Source organism: Dipodomys spectabilis, unplaced genomic scaffold (genome assembly GCF_019054845.1).
Source record: "Dipodomys spectabilis isolate Male_0828 unplaced genomic scaffold, ASM1905484v1 ptg000445l, whole genome shotgun sequence".
NCBI classification, from domain to species: domain Eukaryota; kingdom Metazoa; phylum Chordata; class Mammalia; order Rodentia; family Heteromyidae; genus Dipodomys; species Dipodomys spectabilis.
The window spans coordinates 1,042,623-1,059,157 of record NW_024871122.1 but is presented as its reverse complement, the minus strand read 5'-3'; positions in this window follow the sequence as shown (position 1 = coordinate 1,059,157).

The following is a 16,535-nucleotide window of genomic DNA, read 5'->3' as shown; positions in this document are numbered from 1 at the left end:
TTCTTGAGTGTTGGCCAAGAAAGCTCAAATCTGCAAATCAGAGGTAACTTACCTGGAATATTTATTGAAAGGGGGGCAGCAGTGGCTTACAAAAGGAATAAAAGAAACTGTCCTTAAAATTCCAACACCCCAGTCTCAGCACCAGGTAAGGGAGCTTTGGGGCTCAGCAGGCTTTTGCTGTCTGTGGATTGCTGGGTTTGCGGAGTTGGCTAAACCCCTTTATGAGGCTACCAAAGAAAAGCAGCTGTTTTTATGGATGAAGTAGGTTGAACAAGCCTTTGAACAGATAAAAATGCCTTATTGTCAACCTCAGCATTAGGACTCCCTGATACAACTGAATACTTTTATTTGTATGTGGATGAACATAATGGGATTATGAAAGGAGTCCTAAGCCAATATCTAGGCCCATGGAGAAGACCAATAGCCTACTTTTCAAAGAAATTAGACTGGTGGCAGCAGGATGGCCACCATGCCTGAGAATGATAGTGGCTACTGCTCTAATGGTTAAAGATGCAAATTAACTATGGGACAGGAACTCTATGTGACCACGCCCATGCTATTGAGAGTGTGTTAAAGCAGCCACCAGATCGATGGCTCAGCAATGCCTGAGTAATCCATTACCAAGGACTGCTATTCACTCCTCTCAGAATTAATTTCCAGGTTCCCTCAGCTGTCAACCCAGTGATTTTTCTACCAGATCCAGACCTAGACATGTCACTACATGATTGCTCGGAGATACTGGCGCAAGTCCATAATATCCAAGAGGACTTAAGAGATCAGCATTACCAGATGCTGAACTCGTGTGGTTTACAGATGGGAGCAGCTTTGTTCATCAAGGACATAGGTATGCGGGAGCAGCAGTAGTGACTGAGAGTGATGTCGTTTGGGCCGAACCTCTGCCCATAGGCACGTCAGCCTAGAGAGCCGAATTAATAGCCCTGACCCCAAGTACTAACGCTAGGAAAGAATAAAAGACTAACTCTGTACAGTGTTAGTCGGTATTAATTTGCAATGGCTTATATACACAGAGCTATCTACAAAGAAAGAGGATTACTGACAGCAGAGGGAAAGTCCATCAAAAATAAAGATGAAATTTTGGCCTTAATCTCTGCTCTTTGGTTGCCTAAGAAGTTGGCCATTGTTCATTTCCATGGACATTAAAAACGTAAAGATGCTGTGAGTAAAGGCAATAACCTGGCCCACAGAACTGCCCGGGAAGTGACAACACAAAAAGACTCTATAATGATGATAAACCTCCCAGACCCCGGTGCAAGAACTCTCCTGGACACTCCTACATATAACACAGAAGATTTAAAATGGATTGATCGACTAACAATGGCACAATGCCTGAATGGTTGATGGAGAGACTCTAAGAGCAACATTATCTTGCTAGAACAGTTAGGGAGTAAAATACTACTGAAAATGCATCGAGCACCCACATGGGTGCGAGGAAGATGCAAGACATGGTGAGAAATACTGGTCTAAGGGTCAAGAATAGTCATGCTAAAATAGAACAGATTGTCAGGGACTGTAAGGCATGTCAGCTGACTAATGCAGGGAAAATTCAGGCAGGACCAGGCAGTCGGAAAAGAGGAGATAAACCAGGAATCTACTGGCAGGTTGACTTCACAGAAATCAAACCTGGCAAGTATGGATATAAATATCTATTAGTTTTCCCTTTTCAGGATGGGTAAAAACCTTTCCTACAAAGTGTGAAACAGCACAGGTGGTGGCTAAGAAGTTTCTGGAAGAAATCTTACCCAGGTTTGACTTCCCTAGTATGATAGGATCAGATAATGGACCAGCCTTTGTGTCAAAGGTAAGTCAGAGACTTGCTAATGCTCTTGGGGCAGATTGGAAACTGCATTGTGCTTATAGACCCCCAAAGCTCAGGACAGGTAGAAAGGATGAATAGAACTATAAAAGAGACCCTGACCAAATTGACCATGGAGACTGGTGGTGACTGGGTAACACTCCTTCCCTTTGCCTTATACAGAGTATGAAACTCCCCTTTGAAAATTTGTCTTTCCCCCTATGAAATTGTATTCGAAATGCCCCCTCCCATAATTCCTAATTTTCAGAGCAGTTTCTTAGGGAAGATGATGACTCTGAACTTTTGTTCTCTCTCAGGGTCCTGTAGAGGACCCACCTTTAGGTCTGGCCTACACTGAATGTGCTGTACGAGTCAGGCCCTCCACCGATCCCACATCACTTCTGCCACCGGACTGGGTCCTGGTGAAAAGACACTGACAGGAAAACCTGGAACCCCGGTGGAAAGGACCTTTGTGGTCATCTTGACGAATTCAACTGTCCTCAAAGTCAACGGCATCACTAACTGGATCCACCATTTGCATACGAAGCCTGCAGATCCCATAACCGATTTTGGAGAGAACCCAGAGTGATAAGTCTCACTTTCCAAAGACAATCCTTAAAGCTCAAATTGAGCCATAAAAAGACTAAGTCATGAAATGGTTGTTGACTTATACCTTACTTGGAAATTGTATTGAAATAATAGTGGGTGCCTGCAATCCTAATCGCCCATATAATTGGACTTGGATTATTAGTAATCATGTAATGGACAAACCATTCCCTCTGGCTGTGAAAGAGGGACCCTCCCTATGGTTTCGAGACAGGCTTACATTTAATTTGTGACAGCTCGCTGAGGGAGTATGGGAAGGACCTAGGCTTGTTGAGTGTAGACGGAGACACTGATATGTTTGCCCAGGGGAAGGCAGGACTAGTAATTGTGGAGGACAAGAGGACTTTTACTGTAAGAGCTGGGGCTGCAAAACAAGTACCTCAAGAAAATGGAAAGGAAAAGGATGAGACCTTGTTACTTTTACTAAATCAGGGCCAGCGGGCATCCAGTTTAATGGGATGCCTGTGCACCAACAAATTAGGGTTCCCCAGGATTCTGATGCCTGAGTGGAAGTTCGGTTCACAGACAAGGGCAAACAAGTCATAGGATGGGAATTAGGAAAGACTTGGGGACTAAGAATTTACCGATGTGGAGAGACTCACATTGACATACTTAGAAGTCTACAGGCAATTGCCACAGCTAGCTATTTCCCTTCAGTAATGGGAACAAACACTGTTTTAAGCCCGGTTTCTGCCACAAAAGCCAAAGCAAGTGAAAAGAAAAAGCCCCAGGCTGTAGTGACCCCATCTCTTCTGAAAAGAGGAGACCCCATCAGGGAGAACATCGCCTTGCTGGAGGATTCTCTATGGCAGCTGTTGGTTCAAACTTATAATGTAATCAAGCAGACCCGCCCTGATATTACCAAAACACGTTGGATGTGTTCTGATATGACACCCCCATTTTATGAGAGTATTGCAGTGGTACAGAATGTAACTAAAACAAGTAAATCATGCAGATGGGAATAAAAAGAGGCAAAATTTACCCTAAAGGCAGTTATAGGACAACAGTTATGTGTAGGATGAGTACTAATTTTACTCACTTATGTAATCAGACCCAAGAATGGACTCCTGAGGAAGGTTATTGATTACCTCCCCAAGATGTTTGGTAGACATGTTCAACTGGCCTAACCCCTTTTGTGCACTGGACGTTTTAAATAGGACCCACAGCTTTTGTGTCATGGTACAACTCATCCCACGACTACTTTACAATTCTCTGGAAGACAAGATGATAAAAAAATGTCCGCAGCAAGCTACTGACCCCGAAAAGCTAAAATAGAAATAATAAATGCCGTGAATATCAGGGCTCTGGTGGGCTTGGCTGGAGTAGGAACTCGAGTAGCATCCCTGGTTACTCAGAGAACACCCTACTCTAACCTTTGTGCTTCTATAGATGAGGATATAAAAAACCTGGAAAGTTCTCCACCCTACCTTCAAAAATGTCATGATTCCTTACCTGAGGTAGCATTACAAAACAGTCAAGGGCTGGACTTTTCTTACAGCAAGGAGGTCTATGTGCTGTCTTGCTTCTATGCAAATCACTCGAGTTGTTAAAGAATAAGGGAACAGCAAGAAGGATGGTTTGAATCATGGTTTAACTATTCCCCTTGGATTACTACATTAATATCCACTCCGTTGGGTCCCATTATCATTCTAGTGCTTGTGTTCACAATAGGGCCTTGTGTTGTAAATCGACTAGTGATGTGTGTTAAGAAACGAGTCAATACCATACAACTGATGGTCTTGAGAATGCCATATCAATTAATCCCTGATAAAAGACGTAACGCAGGCCCTTAAGGACAATGATTAGCCTTTCAGGTGCATAATAGAAAGGGGGGAATGAAGAGTCTAAGACTTAAAGAGGCACAATAAAGAACTAAGTAACTCCATTACAGATTAGCAACCATCTTGTGAGGTACGGATTATAGAAAGAACCATGAATTTGACCCAGAAATGATATAGAAAAGAAAACAATTGCCAGGCAACTGAAACATATGTAATCCTTGGGCAAGCCACAGGAATTTTCTCTGGATACATCAACCAAACACTGAGTGTCTATACGAGACACGGTGACCCAGTGGCCAGGTGGTACCCGTCAATAACAAGTCAGTATTAATAATAACCAATCATGTATGTGTAGCTTAATTTGCTTAAAATATTAACCAATCATGTAATATCTCATGTAATACTCCCTTAAGGTTGTTTATTCAATACCATAAAAACTGTACTAATTCTATGCTCGGGACCTCTTAGTGTCACGGGTTACCGAGTGCATGGAGGACCAAGCTTGAACTTGCAAATAAACGACTCTTTTTTCACTTACATTGATCTTGGTCTCTGGTGATCTTTGGAGGGTCTCCAGTCCAGGTATAACAATGCCCTCCTGCTACTGTAGTGAAACCCACAAACAACTGCACAGCTGTGTTACCTGCTTTAGATTTTGAAATTTTCTTCCAGTAGCCCTAGTGATTTGAGCCCAGATTTATGGGATAGTCACATAATACACAATTGCAAAGCACCACAATATACAAAGACAAAATGCAAAATGAGGTTCAATTTTTTTCTTTGTTGTTTCACTTTTTTCTTTCTTTTTTTTCCTTTATTTTTAATTGTGAAAATACAGTACCGAGGGGTTACCATTACATGGGCAAGGTAATGAGTACATTTCTTAACAAGCATTGTTGCCTCCTCTTTTGTTTCCCCTTCGCTTCCTTTCCCATGACCACCCCAGTCCCCCTCCGCCAAAGTTGTAAAGTTCGTTTTTCAACAAAATGGCTTGTACATCTTTTTATTCCAATGGGTCCACCTTTATTACTATTTAAACAATAAGTTTTTTTCGTCCCCCTCTACAAAGTATACCAACATCAAATACAGTGAAAACAGGGGTTATACTGTGGGGAAGAGACATACAAAGCAACAAAGAAATCATCTTATAAATATGTTAGAAAAAATCACAAGAAAGAAAAATCATTTGAATCCTTATTTTGGGCTCCATTTTGCCTAACATAAACTTATCTGACCGTTTCTGCTTGTCTCAGACAAATACTAGTTATTGCAAATAAGGGAAAGCATGGGACCTATGTTTCTTTGGGCCTGGCTTAATTCAGCCTTGGAACAAAACAAAAGAGTCATTTTTTTTTCTTATTCATTGTCTTTTAAGGAGGTAGATCCTGTTTATTTCTCATTATTGTTGATATGACTTAAATAAATTTACCAGATTTTTCAAATAAAATAGAGAGATATAAAATGACATATTTAGTAACAAAATAAAGCTAAACATTTGAGTATATTTTTATTTAGTTCTGTTCTCAGTTATGCTGAAATAACATTGACATGAGACAAGCATATGTGTAAATTGACACGTATCAATCACAAAGAACTCTGGAATCTTTGGGCTTTGATTTCTATATCGTCACCTAGAAAACAAAATTATCACTTGCTTCATGTCTTAAGTAACATACTTAATACAAGTTTTATTAATTTTACCAATATATTTCATAATCTATGGAATCGATGCATTGGATAAGGATTTGATTTCTTATTTACACTGAATTAATTTTAGGTTTATTTTATTTTTTCACACATAAAATAATGACATTCTTTTTTTTCGATTTCTTTAAAAATTTATTTATTTTTATTTAATTTTTTATTGTAAAGTATATAGAGAGGGGTTACAGAACTAAGGAAATAGTCTATTTCTTCTAAGCAGTGTACCCTCTCCCTTGGTTTTTCCTGCTTTCCCCCCAACTCCCATCCTCCCCCACAAGTTGTAAAATTCATTTCCAAAATAATGTTTTTTTGAGGATCACTGATGCATTTGTCCTTTATCTCACCATATCTGTGATTTCCATTCCCATCCCCAAATCAGATAAAGATAATGACATTCTTGAGGATAAAACATGCCTGTTTTTCATTTTGATTGCCAAAATTGAACTATAAGGCACTTTGAAAATTAAACTTTAAATCTGAACTAAAACAAGATATTCCATCACTTATCCAATTATTCCTATTGAGAGGTTAAAGTTTGAGGCAATGACCACCACGTGTTGCCTTCTGAGCCTCAGTACTCCCAGGAAGACTTGGAGTGGATAAAGAAAATTCCCATGGCCTATAAACCCCTAGACACAGAAGGAAACAAAGACTGGTGGAAAATTGGGGAGGGAACTCGAACAATGCAGGACTTGCTCCGACACTCAGAAGTAAAAATTAGGCAAGGAAATCAACTCATTGAGGACATTGTTAAAAATTGTAAAGCCTGTCAGCTCACCAATGCCCCCAATCAACCTGTTACAAAAGGAGCTAGCCTCCGTGGAGATAGGCCAGGTGTGCATTGGGAAGTAGACTTCACAGAAATTAAAACTGATAAATTTGGATATAAATATTTGCTAGTTTTTGTAGATACTTATTCAGGATGGGTTGAAGCCTACCCAACAAAGCATGAGACCGAGAACGTGTTGACTAAGAAGATCCTGGAAGAAATCCTACCCAGATATGGCTTCCCATCCACCATCGGGTCAGACAATGGACCGGCCTTCGTCTCAAAAGTAAGTCAGGGAATAGCCGCGGTACTGGGGACGGATTGGAATTTGCACTGTGCTTATAGACCCTAGAGTTCAGGGCAGGTAGAAAGAATGAATCAGACTCTAAGAGACTAAATTGGCCTTGGAGAGTGGTGCAGACTGGGTATCGCTCCTTCTTTTTGCCTTGTTTAGAATAAGAAATTCACCCTATCGGCTTGGCTTTACTCCTTTTGAGATAATGTATGGACACCCTCCACTCATTATCCCTAGCCTTCAGACTGAATTGCTTGCTGATTTGGATGATACTGAATTTCTGTGTAAGCTTGACTATTTACAGCTGGTGCATAAGAGTATGGGGCCCCAGCTTAGAGCATTATATGATTCTGCTTCTAATCATACTCCGCATTTGTTTAAACCAGGGGACTGGGTGTTTGTTCAAAGGCACAACTTGCGATCTCTGGAACCATGGTGGAAGGGACCTTACATGGTGCTACTGGCTACACCTACTGCCCTTAAGGTGGATGGCATTGTTGCTTGGATCCAGTTTCCACACCTGACCAGCTGACCCCTTTGTCTTGGACAACCGTGGGGAAAGATGGGAAGTCTCCAAGCATCCTACCCAACCACTCATGAAGAAAAGAAAAATGGACTGATTGTTATTGGTATACTCGTTCAAGATCAAGAGCTGTTGGAGTTTAGTTTTGGGCCAGAGCCACAAGATTGTGGCTCAGGACCATAAGTCAAGGGGGGGAATGAAAGGTTAAAGTTTGAGGCTGTAATCAAAACACCTGGTTGATTGTGTGCCTATATAATACCTGCAAATCCTTAGCTCGGGGCTCTCCTCCTGGGTCCCGCTATGTCAGAGTGTAGGAAGAGGCCCAAGCTGCAGCCCATTTAAATAAAACAGCTGTATAGTCTGACTCTTGGTGGTCTTCTTTTGAGGGATCCTGCAACCTTGGCATTACACTATAGACTTGAATATAACTTATTTTTGAATGGTAGGAAATTCATATTATATCTACTCTCTATAAAATATTTAAGAAATAAATGATCATGATAATATTAATTTTTTCCTTCAAGTAGAAAGAAAGAACCTCACTATAGATGACAAAAACTTGAATGGAGATGCCATAAAGTTTATGAAAAATTCAAGACATTATGAGTTAGATGAAATAGTCATTTTTGAAGGTCACAAAATGAAATCTCTTGAAGCTTCCTTATCTGTTAAATAAAATGTATTTACACTCAAAATATTTGATTCATCTCTCCAGCAATGGTATAACCAAACCACCTCCATGCCAAATAGTTTCTCTGATTAATTCAAGTCAATATTTAGGAACAGATGTTATTGAAATCTGTAGAAATATCTACCCACCACTCTAGAAATTAAATCTGAAGTCATAAAGGGTTGGGATTAATAAGTAGCTTTCATTATGTTACCTTAAAGAAGTGAACCCTTTGAAGTGGGCATAGTTGTAGAGATTTGGTCACTGAGAACTTGTGATCAAAGAGGATGTTAAGATCAAAGTCCTTTCCTCCTCTTCCTTCTTTTTATTCTCTGTTTCCTTCTCCTTCCCCTTCTCCTTTTCCATTTTGCTCTCACTCTTCCTCTCCTCTTCTTTTTCCCTCTCCCACTCCTATTCCGCCTCTTCTTTATTTCCTGGCTTCCATGAATACATACATTCCATCACATGTTCCTGAAATAGGGTACTGTGCCACCACCAACCAAAAGCAAGGAGGATAAGAAACATGTACTGAAATGTATAAAATCAGAAGCCAAGATTAATCTTTCCCCAATTTAAGTTAATTTTATAAAGTATTTTGTCATATTGATATGAGACTGACACAGCATGCTCTCACTTATTATAAGGGATAAGATTTACTAGAAAAAATCTGACCAACATCACCCTAATAAATTATTGATTAAATTAATATTATATTAGGAAAAATCTACTTTAAAGTGCCAGATATACTTCAATAAGAGACAAAAAAAATCACGTCTATGGTTTACTATGAAAAGACAATAGAATTCAATCTATTCCTCAAGGAAATTGACCTGTATTTGGTGTATTGTCAATTTCATAAATGATGTAAGAAGACTGAAGAACACATTTCAACTCAATCTGTGTGATATAAAATTTACTCTGTCCCCTATATTCTATCTATGTCTGGTTCCCAAAATGATTTGTATTCTTATTCTAAACATATTTTTAATTAACTTTATGTAATTGCATGGGAGTTGCTGTTTGACAAAGCAGTTTATGAATAGTGTTTAGTGAGGTTTTTTTTTTTTTTTCTGTTTTGTCTTCTGAGGTTTGAACTCTGGGTCTGGGCGCTGTCCCTGAGCTCCTTTGCATGAACATTAGAACTCTATCACTTGAAGCATAGCAGCACTTTCAGATTTTTCTGAGATTAAATTGGAGATAAGAATCTCACAGACTTTCTTGCCTGGGATGGCTTCAAATCACAATCCTCAGCCTCCTGATTATTGAGGCTCACAGGCGTGAGCAGCTAGTGCCTGGCTTATACAATGAGCCTTTTTTTTTTTTTTTTGGTAGTCCTGTGGCTTGAACTCAGGGCTTTGGCAATGCCCAAGAGCTTCTTTTCCTCACTCTAGCACTCTACAACTTGTGTCATATTGCCAAATCCAGCTTTTAAAAAATTATTTAGTACTGAGGAATCAAACCCAAGGCTTCACACAGGCAAGGCAAGCAGTCTACCACTATGCCACATTCCATGGCCAATACAATGCACCTTGATGATCATTATCCCTCATTCTACTCAAACCTATCTCATCCCTCAATTTGCATAATTTTGTAGAATATTCACTGACTTGCAATGTCATATATAATCACTCAGAGAATATATCACTGATTATAGTTTATTGATAGTTTTATTCATCAACATTCTAAAGTTATGCATTACAGAATTCTGGGATTTTAAATTCTAAATTTTCACACACTACTATTCAGATTTACACACTACTATTATAAAAATTTTTCCTAAGGTTAATGCAAATGCACTCTGTAATTCTTCAATAAAGTACAATGATTCTTAAAATGTTAAAGAGTTGGAGTAAGAACATCAGCTTCAGTTCTAGAACATTTTATCATCACTACCCTCTCAAAATACTCCAATATTTATTAATAGTCACTTCCTGTCATCATTTCAACCTACCTCCTCTAGAGCAGCTATTATTTCATATTCTACCTCTACAGATGTGCCAATTTTAAAAAGCTCACATTATTATAAAATGTAGTCTATCCATTTCTCCCATGTAATATTTCTGTTTCCAAAGTAAGACCATGAAAATTTTTCTCATGGATGGAGTATATTGTTTTGTATGCATGTGAATAATTATATAACATCCTCAATGTACATTTCAATATTTTATTATATGTTATTGTAAAAGGTTTTGCTATGTATATTCCTGTAAATGTTTCTCATTTGATATATGTTGAAATATATTTTGTATATACAATTATGATTCAAAATGCTGGATCAAATTGGGCATCGGTGGCTTATGCCTGTAATCCTAGCTACTCAGGAGGCTGAGATCTGAGGATTACGGTTCAAAACCAGCCTGGGAAGCAAAGTCCGTGAGACTCTTATATCCAATAAACCACTAGAAAACCGAAGTGGCACTGTGACTCAAGTGGTAGAGTGCTTGCCTTGAGCTGTAGAGTGCAGGGACAGTGCCCAAGCCCGGAGTTCAAGCCCCACGACTGACCAAAAAGGAAACAAAAAATACTCTGGATCATAGAGGCAACTCTATGTGTAATATCTTAAAGATTGCCAGTATGTTTAACAAACTGACTGTATCATTTTAAGTGCCAAGGACCAATGTATAAGAATTCCAATTTCTACATAGTGGTTGTGCAGTGCAATCTCATTGTTGTTTCTATTTCCACTAATCTCTATATGTATGCAATTTCTAGGTATATAATGATACTTCCATATGTTCCTTGGTTGTTGTTATATTAATATAGAGATATGTATTTCATTTTTTTGATAATTTATTCATGATGGTTAATTTTTTTCATTGGTATTAATATGCTCTTAATATATTTCTGATTCAAGTGTTTTAAGTAAATGAATATGTATACACACTATGTATACATGTGCATATATTCATACTTATATGTGTATACATACAAATACCTATATATGTATACATATACGAATATACATATGTGTATATGCATATATACAGGCATATATGTATATTATTATTTTCATTTCTCTGTAAATTATCATTTTACTTTATTTGCCAAACATGTCCTTTATTGATTTTACTTTATTTTATTTTATGGTTAAGATGTACAGAGGGGTTACAGTTACATGAGTAAGGCAATGAGTATATTACTTGTTGATCATTGTTACCCTTTCCCTTCCTTGTTGTTGTCCCACTATCCCTTCCCTCCCCCAGCTCTCACATTCCTATCTCCCCACCCCTCACTGCATGAAGTGGTAAAGTTCATTTCCAATATACTGTCTTCTGAGTATGTTGCAATGTGTCATCCTGTGTCCTTGTTTCACAGTTTTGTAATTCTCCTTCCCTTCCCCAGATTAGACATGTATATACAAGATGCAGGATACCATAACTGAGTACAGTGACAACAGGGGATATGCCATAGGGGAAAGAACATACAAAGGAAATAACAACAAAAATGAATAAAATGGCATTGTACATTTACAACAGTAACAATAAAGACAGAACACTCAAACATGTCATTTATTATCGAGGTAATTATTACAGTTAATATTCTTATCATTTTCGGAACTTTGCAAAATGTTTGGTAGCATTCAGTGTGGACTGATATGTTCAATTTTTGTTAAATCTATCTACTCATAAGGTATCTGACAGCTCTCTTCTAAAGCAAAAAAGGCAGTCTTCTACAGCTTGGTTCCAAACCATTTATATTTTTTCCTTGTACTAAGAATACTGACTGAAGCCTGGTGCTGGGGGCTCACACCTATAATCCAAGCTACTCAAGAGGCTGAGATCTAATGATCGCGGTTCAAAGCCAGCCTGGGCAGAAAAAGTCCATGAGACTGGTATCACCAATAAACCACCAGAAAACTGGAAGTGGTGCTATGGCTCCAGCCTTGAGCTGAAGAGCTGAGGGAAAGCACCTAGGCACAGAGTTCAAGGCCCACGACGACCACCACCACCAATAACAACAACAAAAAGAATACTGACTCAAAAAGCAAAAGTATTAATCAGTCTTAAAGTTAGGCTCAAGTCTAACATTGTGGTATTATCTTAGATGCCAACAGCCTTCTCATCTAATGAGCCATGTGTTCTCAGAATGTTAACCAGATTTCTTAGTTTATTTACACAGTTACTATAAGTATGTATTTTATCATCTATCTTTCATTTCACCACAGAATCTGTATATATCCTTTATGTCATACTTGAATACAAATGCCTTTGGAAGATATTTATTAATTGATGTATATTAATTGTATGAAGAAATCGTATTGAAATACTTTACACTCTCATATTGATCAAGGGCCTGATTAACCTGTTTTTTTCCTCCATTCTTATTGCCCTTTATTTTTCAACTGTTTTCTGTGAATTTCTTTCTGCTACCTTCACATATCGTCAAAATTATTAAAGTGCTGTTCACCCACTGTCATTGAAAATCATACAATGCTGTATATAAAAGCAAAAATCAAAATAAATGGAGACATATAATTTTTGTGGATTGGAGGATACAATTGAGCCAAGATATAAATTGTCTCCTCCCCTATTTGTTGGTCATTCGTGGTTTTTGAAATCTGGTACTTGGCACTGACCCAATGCTTTTCAGCTCAAATGAGTGATCTACCCATTGAGAAACTCTGGCACTGCTGGTTTTCTGGTTGTTTATTGGACATAAGAGTCTTACGGACATTCCCGATCCAGTAGGTTTTGAACCACAATCCTCAGATCACAGCCTCCTATGCATCTAGGATTACAAGCATGAGCCAACATCGTCCAGCTTCACAGTTTTATTTATGTTTATGACAACTTCTAAAAACACCTGAAAAGCACTCTGACTCATTCACAAAGGAAAATTAACTGGAATATATTTCTCTGTCCAATATTAAAGCTGTTAGTATAAAATTGTTATATTTGTAGAGAAAAAATGTACAGCTCAATGGGTCTGTACAGCACCAGATTAGCTCCACATAAATATTATCAAGGAATATTTAATAAGAGGTAAAACCAAACATTTGTAAAATGCAATTCTTTTTAATAAGTGGTGAGAGGTTAGACAATATTGGGGAGAATTAAAAAGTAAACATTTACTTAAACATAACAATTTATTCAAATATTAACTTCAAGCAGGATTAAAACATGGCATATAAAACAAAATGAGTGATGCAAATGTAAAACAAAGAAAGATGTCTTGACAATTTTGGAGATGAAACTTTCTTAAATTTGGCATTAAAATTATAGGCAAGGAAAACAATATAGTAGAACTTAATAAAAGTGTAAAATAATTTGGTCTGTGAAAGCTCATATACAAGTGGTGAATAGAAGTTGGAAGCAGTTGGCTCATGTATCTCATCCTAGCTACTTGTAGCCTGTGATTTAAGTTTTGCTATATGAAGCCAGACCCCACAAAATAAAGTCCTTGAGAATATTATTTCTGATTAATCAGCAAAAAGCCAGAAGTGAGGAGTGGCTGAAATGTTAAATTTTTAACAAATTAAAAGAAATTTCAGGGACCCTGAGTTCAAGCCCCAGGACCATACATACATGTAGAAAGGTAATACTAGTAATAATGATAGTGATGATGATGATGATTGTGATGATTATAATGATGATGAGGTGTACCCATAGTCAAGGATAAAATATGTATAAATCTTATACCTGAAGAATGCCTCAAATCTAGATTCTACATAGAACTCTCAAAACCTAATGTTAAAAAGAACATCAATTAGAAACCAGCAAAGTATATCTTGTGAAAAATAAGCACAAGAAAATCATCATCAGTCGCCAAATAAATGCACATTAAAACAAAAATGACATCATAAAACATGTATAAGAATTATTTCAAATAATACAATAATGACCATACTAAATGTTATCAAAAAACAGAGAAAATGGATGCTGGCAGAAATGTCAAATGGAAAAATTCACTTCTGAAAACATTTGACAAGTTCTTAGCATATGAAATAAGCAAATACCCACTGTATAGCACAGGAATTGATCTTTCCAGGCTTTGTCTCACAGAAATAAAATATAACATTCACCCAAATATCAAAACACAGAGGATTATAGCAGCATTATTTCCTCTAGTCAAAGAAAAGGAAATCAATTCAGGCTTTCTTCAAGTAAATGGGAAACGAATTGTGCTACATTCTCTAATAACAGAACCAAAAGGCAACTCGAGTTAATGCAATAAAAAATTAAGGCATACAATAACTGGGAATAATCTACCTTAGATTTGATGGCAATCATGTTTATTTATTGCATGATCTAAATGTTGGAGAAGAAAAATATGTTGGTTGCCAGGATAAAACAGGTTTCAGATGGAAAAAAGACAAGTGGTGGGTTTAATTATAAAAGGCAAACATGAGACAATTATTTTTGGTAAAGAAACGTATCTGTAAATACTGGATATTAATATAGATTTGATAAAATTATGTTGGACTTAATATGTGCACAAAATAATTAAATTAACTGGTTTGCATAAGATACTTGAGACATATTAATGTCCTATTTGTGATGTCATACTAGAAATATTTAAATAAATTGGAAAAAAGTATTCAAGGGATTTATCTATGTTCTTATAAGATCATAAAGATCCATACTAACCTCTATAGAATTTAATATCTAGAAAACAGAAGTCAATATTGAATGTTTACATTGAAAATAATGTGGATCCAAGCTTGAGATGAAATATACCTTGCTAATTAGAAGGCAGAGATTTAGAAGACTGATATGAGGGCCAGTTCTGAAAAACACAAATTCGTGAGGAACTACAAAAACAAAGAAAGCTAGATATAATGAAATTTCCTGCTATCTCACGTTTGTGGAAGCCATAGGTAAGCGATAATTACTCAAGGATGGCTTGGCCTGAAAAATAATCTAAAGTGGTTAGAGCCTTAGCAACAAAAATAAGTCTGTAGCATGCTTCCCTTTTATAATTAAACCCACTACTTCTATTTGTCCCAACTTGTTAAAACAGGAGTGGTTATAAACAAAAGCACTGGTCTGAAGCCTTAATATAAGGACCTCAGTCTATGTGGGCCAAACAGTCTCTAACATGAGGTTTTATTTAAATTACCAAGCATTATTTTAGATTTTGCATAGTGGGATGGTGCATAGTCACAAGCAAGGTCTGCTAAGTCAGGTAATCCAATCTACTCTTTCACATGTTACCCAATAGCCAAGTTTCAATAAAAATGACTACAATGAGATTGTACAAATGAGACTGCCACTTTTCCCTTTCATGAATCAAAATTCTGTCAAATGATTTCTGTCTTCCAGATGTTTACATATTCCTCATGATCTTTTCTACTATTTTGTCTTCATTATTGATGTTCATATTACTTTTTGTTGTTGTCTTGTGTGTATATGCCATTTTTAAGGCTGGAACTCAATGTTTTATGGTCTTCCTTGAATTTTTTGCTCATAGCTTTTTGTTTGCTCTATTTTTTTGCTCTAATTTTTTGTTCTATTCCTTGAGCCATATTCTCACCTTCTGCTTCTTGCTGGATAATTGGAGAAAAGTTTTCTCACATTTTTGTCTGTTTGGACTGACATTGAACTAAAGTTTTCAGGTTTTAGACTCCTGAGTTTCTAGGATTCTACACATGAATGGCTAACGCCAATCTTTGCTTTACTGTTATTTTAATTATGTGATAGAGGAAAGTGGAAGTATATTTGTGGTAAGGGTGCAATTTTCAAATACAAGTTTGAATCAACTTGATATAATGTAATTGCTATCAATTTTAACAGTTAAATCAATGAATATTACACATTTCCAAAGAAATATAATTGAAAACAAAACGCAGAATGGTTTACTTAAAAGAAGAAACAGAACCATGAATTTCTTTCATTTTACAATTAATGTTTTATGTAACTTTAATTAGCAGACTTCCATGACTAAAAGTTAATATATTAATTTTATACTACAAGAAGAAAAGTGATCATAGTTAAGAATAGATATTTCATCACAGTGAGAAGATAAGTTTTTGAGCATTCTCACTAAAAAGAAATGTTACATGCAGAAATTAATGGATATAGTTGCTCATGCTTGTAACCCTAGCTACTAAGGAGGTTGAGAACTGAGAATCATGGCTCAAGGCCAGCCTACGCAGGAAAGTCTGTGAGTATATTATCTCCAATGAGACAAAAGAAAACTGGAGTGGCTCAAGTGGTAGAGCACTAATCTTGAGCTGAAGAACTGAGGGACAGTGTCCAGGTCCAGATTTCAAGCCCCCAAACTGACAATTAAAAATAAACCATTAAAAATAAACAGTACTTTGAAATATATCTTAAAATATATATTCTAAAAAATTTTTAAATCCTCACTAGATATACTAGTTTATTTAAATAAATAGAAGTGTTTTCAGGTTTTAGTTGTTATTGAATGAATT